Raw genomic sequence first — 11153 nt, forward strand, 5'->3', positions numbered from 1 at the left:
CTACTCTTGATGCCCTAGCTACCTACTTCATGTATGTCTTTAAGCTCCCTCAAAAAGTTATCGAAATATTATACGCTATTCGTAGATCTTTGTTCTGGGCTGCTGAAGAATACAACTCCGACGTTAAATGTCTCAATGTTTGGGGAAAAAATGTTTGCAAGCCTAAAATCATAGGTGGTCTAGGCATAAAAAAATTGCTTCTCCAAAACAACTGCCTGATGAAATTTGCTTTCTAACTTCTTCAAAAGCCATACTTGCCTTGGGTTAACTGATTCTTTTAAAACTACTCTCTTGACTTTACTAACAAACCACACAACCCCTCATTCCTCTGGAAAAATTGTGAATGTCCAACTTCTCCCCCTTCAAAAAATATCCCTTGTCCTTACTAACAGTGACACTTTCCACATTCTTCTGGGTCGATGCTTGGGTGCTTCCTATTCCGCTCGCCAACAATTGATTCTTTGGTGAAATTCTCCCCATTTTAAAGGTGAGACTGAAACTCGATCTGACACTCCCCTCCGCTGCTCCCCGCGCGGGCGGCCGAGGGGCTCCAACCCTAGCCGCCGGTCTCTCCCCATCCCATCCCTCCCCTCCGCCGCCGCTGGAGGAAACCGCCGGGCTAAGCCCGGGCGGATGACGGCGGTGGCGGAGGAGCCTCTCCTTCTCGCGCGCGTGGGTGGCGCGGGGCTTCCAGGCGTGTGGATGTGTGTCCCCAGATCCGAGTGGCTCGCTCCTGGCGCGGCGGTGGCTCGCTCCCGGCGGCGAGCGGTGGCAGATGCAGCTGCTGCATCGGGCCGTGGCGCTGCGTCTCCTCGGATCAGCGACGGCATGGAGGGACTTGGTTGGCTGGTCAACTGCAAGCGTAGTTGGTCCTTTGGTCAGATCTGATCTGGTCTGAGTGGCTAGCTTGCTCTGCGGTGGCGGAGATCGGTGGTCGCGTGTGCGTTCGATGTGAGACGGAGATTCGTCGAGCGGATCCGAGAGAAATCCTTGTTCTTGGCTTGGTGCTAAGTCCGGCGATGGCGACACTCTTCTATGTCGTCACCTTCTTGGGGGCATCGTCGTGGAGAAGCTCAAGGCCTCTATCCGCTACCTCCAGGGGAAACCCTAGATCAGTAGGTCGGATGACGGCGGCGCGCATGTGTCGTTTTCCTCGTGGGGACGTCATTCTTGGAGGTGTACACGGGCTTGAGGGACCAGTGGACGGCTTTTTGGGTGGAGCGGTGCTTCATCTTACTCATTGATGGCGGTGGATCTCGTCAGCGTGGCGCAGCGGAGACTCGGTGTCTGATGCATGGAGATGGACTCGTGCAGGAGGTGGAAGCTGTCTGGCGTCATGGTGGCGTCGATGGCAGATAGGTCTAGCAAGTCAGTGTGTTAGTTTCTTCTTTGAAGACGGATTGGTGGAAGATGGCGGCGACGACACATGAGAGTGCGTCAGATCGGTTTGTACCCTAAATCCAGTATGTGGCTCGGTTGGGGTCTCCGGCTTTAGATGTTAGGCTTTGGTACGATGTCTGTTTGGTATTAGGCTCGGACTATCGACACCCCCTCATCAAGTGGTTAGGAGTAGCGATAGTTGTTGCTAAGATGGTGGCTTTGGACAAACTAATGTACTACTTGTAAGGTCTTTGTGAATAATTAATATATATAAAATAATAAAGAGGCTATCGCTTCCGTCGAAAAACTCAGCGAGGTGATTTTACAAAAAAGCCCTTACTGTTTATGACATTAAACTCGTAGTATATATTAAATATTTTTTAAAAAACTCATATCTTTTAAACTGTAACTCCAAATTTAACATATTATACATGGAATTTGATTAGAAAAATATGTAGAATTTAAATATGATATTATTTTATCTATTAAACGTTTAATAAAAATACTATCTAGGGTGCAATCTTAATAAATAAGTCATTATTCGTCTTTCTTTCATACCGGTACTCATCCGAGTTGGGGATGAACACGTCAACAAAATCAGGATTAGAGGTGAAACTGAAGGTCACTTGACTGATTCTTTGTACGTATTAAATATACATGCAAGCCGTGTTAAAATAGAAGACTTGTGAAATTTTGAACTGCATTTTTGTAGGATAAGACCATCTTTATTTGTATCGTAACTATAAATTCTTAAATTATAGACATTTTTTATAAATTAAGAGCGTGTGCCATGTGGTATTTCTTTCTCCCGTTGCAACGCATGAGTCCTTTTGCTAGTAATTAATAAAATGGTTGCATGTATCGTCCAGACGCAGAAGCCGGAGTAATCCTCCTTTTTTTAAAAAACAATCGATTCTTTATTTACAGTGGACCAGGACGACAACTACAGCCTCTGCCGTCTCCCCGCAGCTAGTGCCTTAAGTCTGTTGCATGTTCTTCCTCCCGTGACACCGACTTGGTCTTGGATCCATGCGACGTAGCTTCCTGATGCGTGAGCATGAAAATATTTTTACTTGGACGTTCATCAATTGCTACCTCTCAACATAACCACACACGACCTCCATCGATGACGTAATCACGTGGCATCGGTTGTCGATGCCTCCCAGGCATCGGGCTAGATTTTTTATATTGAGTTGGACGGGACAGGGAGCCATCATGTGGAGTAGCGTATTGGAGTCGTATTGGGGCAACAAGTGAAAGTCCAACTCTATTCTTTCCTAATAATAAAGCGCGTACTATCTGTGGGGTCATTTTGCATAAAAGCCCTCGCAGTTTCAGGTAATTAATCCACAGTCCAATTTTAAGTCAGAACAAACCGTTTTTTGTCATTTTGCAGAAAAGTCCTCACAATTTTAGATAATCAACCCGCGGTCCATCTTTTAGTCCCAGCCGAACCGTTTTTTTTTTGCATTTTTCAGAAAAATCTCTGATGTTTCAGGTAACCAACCCGTCGTCCCTATTTAAGTCAGCCAAAACGTTTTTTTATTTTAATAAAAAAAAAACCCTGACTTTTTAGTTAATCAATCCATATTTTATCTAAAATAAAATTATCCATATCTTTTAAACCGTAACTCCGATTTTAACATGTTATATATGAAATTTGATTGAAAAAATGTGTAGAATCTAAATAGGATGTTATTTTTAGCTGTTGAATACTTCTTAAAATTATTTTTGGTGCAAACTTAATCTGTAGTGCACAGTCCTTTTTTTCCTCTCTTTCCGACGACCATACGAATTGCAATAAATATCCATTAAATTAAAATCAAATTGACAGGAAAGAAAACATCGTTTATCGCACATGCACACCTTTGGAAAATCTCGTGGGAAGAAACAACATATTTCTCATCTTATTCCGAGTGATTGTACATTTAAACACGTTTTCGTTGTGTGAGCACTGAGGCCATCCTCGACAACACAAATGTGATGTCATGTGAAAATATATTATGTTCAAAGCGTGTGTTATTTTCTCTTCCGTTGCAACGCACGGGTTTTTTTGCTAGTTGCGTAAAAACCACGATGATGCACAAAAAAGGGTAATGACGGACGGACAAAAAACAACGAACGTGGATGAGATTTTTCTTAGTCTGTTTATTTATGACTAGCAAAAGGGCCCATGCGTTGCAACGGGAGAAAGAAATACCACACGGCACACGCTCTTAATTTATAAAAAATGTCTATAATTTAAGAATTTATAGTTACGATACAAATAAAGATGGTCTTATCCTAAAAAAATGCAGTTCAAAATTTCACAGGTCTTCTATTTTAACACGGCTTGCATGTAGATTTAATACGTACAAAGAATCAGTCAAGTGACCTTCAGTTTCATCTCTAATCTTGATTTTGTTGACGTGTTCATCCCCAACCCGGATGAGTACCGGTATGAAAGAAAGACGAATAATGATTTATTTATTAAGATTGCACCCTAGATAGTATTTTTATTAAACGATTAACAGATAAAATAATATCATATTTAAATTCTACATCTTTTTCTAATCAAATTCGATGTATAATATGTTAAATTTGGAGTTACGGTTTAAAAGATATGAGTATTTTAAAAAATATTTAATATATACTACGAGTTTAATGTCATAAACAGTAAGGACTTTTTTGTAAAATCATCTCGGTGGGTTTTTCGACGGAAGCGATAGCCTCTTTATTATTAGGTAAAGAGTACCAAAAGGGCCTGTGCGTTGCACCGGGTGTATATATATATATATATATGCTTTTGGTACCACATATTTGCCCTTTTGGTACTCTTTATATATATATATATATGCTTAGACAGTTGGAAAAAAACTACCACTAAAACAACATTGCAATCAGTCAAACAGCCATATAAAATCATTTTTTTTCAAATAATTTTGGTTTAAAATAATTTCTCTGTTTCTAAGTCCCATATCATTATCAGAAAACAAACTAATAAGTAAACATGGATATGCTCTTCCTTGATTTTCCACATGGCAAGTTGAAACACTTTTTGTTGTCAAAATCGAAGTACGGTATCAAAAGCATTGGGATAAGATTTCCGATCAAAGTTGACGAATGATTTTTGTTTAAATAGTCAACAAAACAATGCTATTAGATTTGATTGCTGCATGTCTAAGGCTCAATGTTTCCACATTTCATGGTAATTAAAGTAGAATAATTAGAATTTCTATGACAATTATGTGTACATCAAGGACTAAATGAAACATGTATAGGCCGACCATCATTTTCTTATTGAAGCTCTAGTATTTCCCTTTGCTATTATTTCAAGCTGCATAGGATTAGATTTAGTATAACTTAGTATGTATTTCTATCAAGTTAATCTGGAGAATATATGGTGGTGGTATTAAAACCATTATTTCAAGTCAAGATAAGTACTTGGTGTTGCACTCAAAGTTGAGATCGCAGGCCCGTAGTAGCCTTGAGTAGGAATGCAACAAGTGCCCTTGCCAGCCCAGAAGAGATGAATCTCAAGAAAGTTCTTCGTGACAGGAACAATGTACTGCTTCCTAACAGCAGTGTGAGATTTCCCGCCCACGGGCAAAATTATGTCAAAGTTCTGTTCTTTACGCACACCCTATGCCAACAAAACCAAGAATCAAATAATATTGAGCAAGTTACAATCTAACGGTATTGGTTATCACTTATAAGGGGGGCAGGAGCCTACCTGAACATATATATCAAAAACCCTTCTCCCTGTGCTCTTCCAAGTCTGACCATCTGGGGAATCAAATTCTGCAAATTGTAGTGTAATTGTATAGTTTCCATTTTCAAGTCCAATACCAAAGTATCTTAAGGATGATGTTGATATCCTTGCATTTCGAAGCAGATCTATATCAGATGTATTCAGAAACTGGTGTGAACTGTAGATTATATAATTGCCATCCGGTGCATCCATGAACCTTCCAACATTGCTAACACCCCATGTTTGTGCTCATGTAACATAAAGTGACGTAGCTCCAAGACTTGCATCATCAGATTCGTACACAGAATTATCTGATCGAGCCTGATATGGACAGCCTACTACCAGAGTCCACAACAAATGAAGAAGTTGTGGGAAGATTAAATTGTTTAGTAGAGCTGCAGTAGCAGGTCTATAGTTCTTCAAAGTAGGCATATGCTTAATTTTCAAAAGGTAGTAGTCTTACAATGTGGCGAACCAAGAAAACATGGTGTATTACGCTAAAGGCACCCCCACCCCTTAGGCAAGAGACTAAAAACATAACAGTGACATTTTGAACCCAACATGAAAGCCGAGAGAACCTACTAAATATACTTAAGATGTTGAGGAGATATTGAAATATGGACGAACCTGTTGGTGGAACTATCAATCACGAAATTATTTGTCACCAGATTCAGATTCCTAAGTAGAAGGAACAAAAGGCAAAAAATCAAAAGGCACTGATCGTACTTCATACGATATTCATGACTTCTTTGCGATAGCTTAAATAAGAAAAGTTAATTTATGCATAAATTTTGAGCTAGTCTGTAAGATTAATGTCTCACTTCACACACAATAGGAGCCATAGGCATCTTAAACAATTTTATAAATACTTGTAAGATAAATGCACCAAAACAGTGTTTCAGATATATCAAATATGGTTCTTGCTTATTTCATCTGTACACTATAAGCCTAGCAACTAAGCTCAGGGGCCTAACTTAGACCAAACGTGCCCTTAGTTGGGCTATATTTGATTGAGCAAAAAAGGAAAGTTTCAGGACTTGGAACTTACAATTGTGAATCTTTAGCCCAAGAAGGAAAGTATGTCAGTAACATGTCAATATTCTCCTAACAGAAATTATGACTGACTTTATACGAATTTCGCCTCAAAATTTCATTTAACTCAGCTCCTAAATCTTAATAGTTGCTTTTGATAGAACACTCAAGACCATGCACCAGAGCTGCATGCATAATTAAGAAGAATAGAATGCTTCTGGATAATTTAAGCGGTGCCAATCAATTTCCAGCTTATTTCATAACAAGTCCAAATATAAATGTTCATGCAGAAAAAGAGAGCTACGCCTAAGTATATGTAGTATATATGAATTTTAACTCGAGGGAAAAATTACGTAAACCAGAGCATATCCCTAACGAAGTTCTGTAAGAACTAAGAAGCAAATGGCAGTAAATGATGATACCTTTAGTGCAACAAGTTACCAGATTTTAGAATAAAGCACATATCATCACTTCTAAAAAAGGATAAGCCATTCTTGTGCCTCTGAAGTTCTTAACAAATTTACACACGAACTTGATTATTCCATGAAGGTTACATCATTTGGTTGCAGTTTTGTACAAAGATGCAGTTAGTTACCTTGTCGTCTTGAGCTTTATTACATTTAGAATAACATTCTCAAACCTGCATTGTTCCAAAACTTGTATCAGAACAGTGAAGTTTTTTTGACCGGCAGAACAGTGAAGTTCAGAAGATGCTTCTGACTTTTCTAAGCTTGCCCCAAGTTGCTTCGTCTAATCTTTACTCGGTACGAATCTTGGGACATACAAGGTCAGAATATAGCCTGTCAACCATCACTTACTATACTGAACTTAAGCAAATAATATACAGAGATAGTAAGAATAAAATGAAGAGGCAGTAGCAATTTTGTATTAAAATGATAACTATTAACTACTTATAATATATTCATTGGAAGAAGCATTGCTTTTATCTTGCCTTCTAATGTTTTCTGTTTGGTTATTTACATTCAGAAAGATGCCGCGAGCCTCAAAAGGCAGACATTGGAAGCTTTTATCAATTAGCAATGTTAATTATCTTTAAAAACACATGCTCGATACCGGTAATTAAACAATGATGCTTGGTGTATGGACCATGGAGTATAGAGTTTAGAAAGTTGTAGTGGCCGGTGTCCTTTGATGGCGCCTCCTTCAGCTTAGCGCTATCATCGGATGAACGAGGAGTGGTGTATTTATTTTCAGTGGGACATACGGATGTTGGAATGTTCAATATTATTCAAAAGTTAAATAACTAATCCAAAATACTTTTTACTTTTTTAAAACGTTTTAATGCAAATGAACTATTATTATGTTTGATTTGTTTAGAGATAATTGTTTATTTGGTTTGGAAGAGTTTATTTTTTAATAGCATATATACACGTGGGTTACAAGATGAACGAAAATTGATGTGTCCTGTGAACCGAAACACACAATAGTGTAGGAAGTACGTAGCAACTTATTCAGGAAATTACGCCATCACCTATCATGTACATACAAGAGCAGTCTGTTACATAGAACGGGCAAAACTGAAGAAATAATTCCCCCCTCCCAGCTACTTGGTGCTATCCTTTGAAGCGGTCGCAAAATAATCCATATATAGCCGGCACGGATCAAAATCAAATGAGGGAGCAAAAGAAAAAGGGGGGAGGGGGTCGAGGCTTGCCTGCGACAAATCCGATTACTCAACCACTTTAATATGGACGAGATGGAATATTGGTGGTGGGCGGCGGCGGCGGAGGGCACCGTGAGCCCGCGACGGCGCCACCCGGAGCAGGAGCTGCCCACGATGTGGACTCGCGCGCGGCAAGCTCTCCTTTCTTCTACAGCATGGGTTGCAATGAGATATCCCGCTGGTGGAGGAGGAGATCACTGCGACTGGATGGTTGGGGATAGATTGCAGCACCGGATGGGAAAACAGACAAGGGAGATGAGAGACGCAGAGAGAGGCGGTAGGTGAGATTCAGTCCAAGAGTGCAGCCGCGTGGGTCGAACCGTGGATGTCTCACGTCAGGTCGTCGCCTCAGGATGGCTTTCATCACGTCCCTCTCCTCTCCCTCACCGCACACGACTCCCCAGCGCAGACCCTCGAGAGGCGAGGCCGGAGAAGGCCGCGGCGAGGTGGATCCGGGTTGGGGTCAACAGATCCGAGCGGCTCCAGCTCGGATTTGGCGAGAGACGGGGCGAGGTGGCCGACGGCGGAGCTTTGAGCTCGGGCTCCCATGGCAGCAGCCTCGCAGCAGGGAAGAGGGAGACTGAGTGAGGGAGAGAGGAGAAGGAAAGAGAGGGAAAACAGTGCGAGAGGAAGGTGGGGGCCTGGCCTGGCGCGGCGCTGCGATCGCCGGCAGCAAGGTGGAGTGGGTGTGCGGCGACGGTGCGGAGCTCCGACGGAGATCAGGTCGACCTTCTCTGCCACTGGATAAGGAGCGTGGGCGGAATTATTACATGACGCAAGGATTATTTTGTAAACTCGAAACATTTTTTTTCCAGATCCACTTACATAGGGACTGCGGGTTGAATACCCAGAAACGGAGGGGTTTTTGTGTAAAACTGCCGATGACGTACGACAGAAGCGATCGACGCTTTATTATTAGGGGAGATACATCTAGATGTGTCCTAAATATTGTATATCTATAAATGACTCAATTAAACATAAAAATAATAATATCTGCATGAATCTACAAGTAAAATCAATGACATAAAATCTAGATGTAGCGTGTTACGCCTCCGCTGGTTGATCTTTTGCCGCAAGTCGTTTGATTTGCTGCATCGAGCGAATCAAGTATGTCTTTATGATTGCAGTTTTGTAACGCAAGTCTTGTTGCAGATTTTTTTGTAGTAACTGTTTTGTTGCGTTTTTTTTTGCAACTGAGGTCATGTTACAAAAAATTTCCGCAATAGATGTTTTGTTACAAAACATAAAGCCATCGTAGACCATTGTAACACCGTATATGTTTCAGAAACCTAGTCTTTGTTGCAGAACCACATAGCCACTTGGACGCGTGTCTTACGGGGTAGGTTGTGGATGCGGTCATTTCAATCCGTCGACTGATGGTTAGGGGCCGGGATGCTACGCGTCCGTCGGCTGATCAACATAAGTCTTGTTGCAGAAATTTTCTGCAACAGAGGTCTTGTTGCATTTTTTTTTTTGCAACCAGAGTTTTATTGCAGATTTGTTTTTGTAACAGAGATTTTTTCCGTCTTCATCTTCATGTATTTTTTTTGCAACGAAGGTTTTGTTGCGGTTTTATTTTTGCAACAAAGGCTTTGTTGTAGAATTATTTTTTTGTCTCCTGTTTTTGCAACATAGCTAATGTTTGAAAAGAACCGCACAACACTCATGGTGTTGTAGAAGTTGAAAAACCAACAGAAACAACGCGGCATGTCACGTGGACCACCTATTGTGCGAGCGAGGCGGGGATGAGACCCAAGAAATCAGCCAATTGAAAAAAAATCATTTTCCATATTTAAAATACATCTAGATGTTGTGCTTTAGCAAACCCTTTTTTTTTCTTTGACAGTTGAAAGAGCTTTTTTTTTTTAGGGGAACAGCTGAAAGAGTAGATTGGTTCGTCGAGCGGTGGGGGTGGCCACAGGAGACGAATAGGAAAGGTATAGGGGCACTGTTGGAAAGACCGGCCAAACCCTAAAAGAAGGGAAAGAAAGACTAGCAGACCATTGCGGGGAAAACGGGAAAAACTGGGTAGTGGCGGCCGTCGCCATGTCCACCTCTTGTCCGTCTTGTAAGATCGGCGGCGATAGCGCTTCGTCGCTGACCGTGTCGGCCATCGTCGCGCAGGCCGTGTCCGGGTCGCACGTCCTGACGGTCGACGGGTACTCCCGCACCAAGGGTCTCGGCACCGGCAAGTTCATCAAGCCCGGAACGTTCGACGTCGGAGGCCATGGCTGGTGTATTCTGTATTATCCCGACGGTAGAGCCCCAGATGACGCCGACTGGGTATCCATTTATCTACGTCTCGATCACACCGATGTCGATGTGGTCAAGGCAGAGTTCAACATCAGTTTGGTCGACCAGCACGCGGAGCCAGGGACACCATACTTGAGAAAAACCCAGATATGCGCCTTCAGAGTAGCAGAAGGACCGTGTGGCTTCGGAGTAATCAGAAGCAAGGACTTGGAGGGATCTGTCTACTTGAAGGACGATGTCTTGAGAATCAGGTGCGATGTCACGGTGTCAAAGGAGATCGTCACCGAGCTCACGGCTCCGGCGGTCCAGGTCCTGGTGCCACCGTCGGGCATGCACCACCATCTCGGCCGGCGAGGGCTCGGATGTCACCTTCGAGGTCGGCAGCGAGGCGTTTCCCGCGCACAGGTACATGCTCGCCGCTCGGTCCGCCGTCTTCAGGGCGGAGCTCCTTGGCCCGATGAAGGAAAAGACCGCAGCTCGCGTACGGATCGACGACATGGATCCCAAAGTGTTCAGAGCTCTGCTCCACTTCATCTGCACCGACTCATTGCCAGAGATGGACGACGGCGATACGGCTGCCATGGCTCAGCATTTGCTTGTGGCGGCGGACAGGTATGACATGGAGAGGCTCAAGCTGATCTGCGAGGGGAAGCTCTGCAGCCACCTCTGCAAAAGCACGGCGGCGACAACGTTGGCATTGGCCGAGCAGCATGGTTGTGGCACGCTCAAGAAGGCGTGCTTCAAGTTCCTCACTTACCCGGGGAACCTGAAAGCGGTCATGGCGAGCGAAGGCTTTCAGCATCTGAGGAGCAGCTGCCCCTCTGTTCTCGAGGAGTTGGTCGCCAAGCTTGTTCCGTGACATGTTTCTGTTGGAAAGTCATGAAATTTGAATATTTGTCTGAATAATAACTACTCCGTATGTCACATCTAGATGTGCCCTAGACACACCCTATGTCTATGTTTAAGGCTTGAAAACTATAAAAAGAACAATTGCTTAGTTTCCTGCATATATAGGGCATGTCCGAACCCTGCATATGCCTCTCATCATGCCTCATATTGTCATGCCTCTTATCC

General features: G+C 42.7%; 1 pseudogene; it reads left to right on the plus strand.

Annotated features, from left to right (window-relative positions):
• The first annotated feature begins 9872 nt into the window (after window positions 1-9872).
• LOC123450786 lies at window positions 9873-10938 on the plus strand (annotated as a pseudogene).
• Window positions 10939-11153: the final 215 nt, after the last annotated feature.

The sequence above is a fragment of the Hordeum vulgare genome, chromosome 4H, assembly GCF_904849725.1.
Source record: "Hordeum vulgare subsp. vulgare chromosome 4H, MorexV3_pseudomolecules_assembly, whole genome shotgun sequence".
Classification (NCBI taxonomy): domain Eukaryota; kingdom Viridiplantae; phylum Streptophyta; class Magnoliopsida; order Poales; family Poaceae; genus Hordeum; species Hordeum vulgare.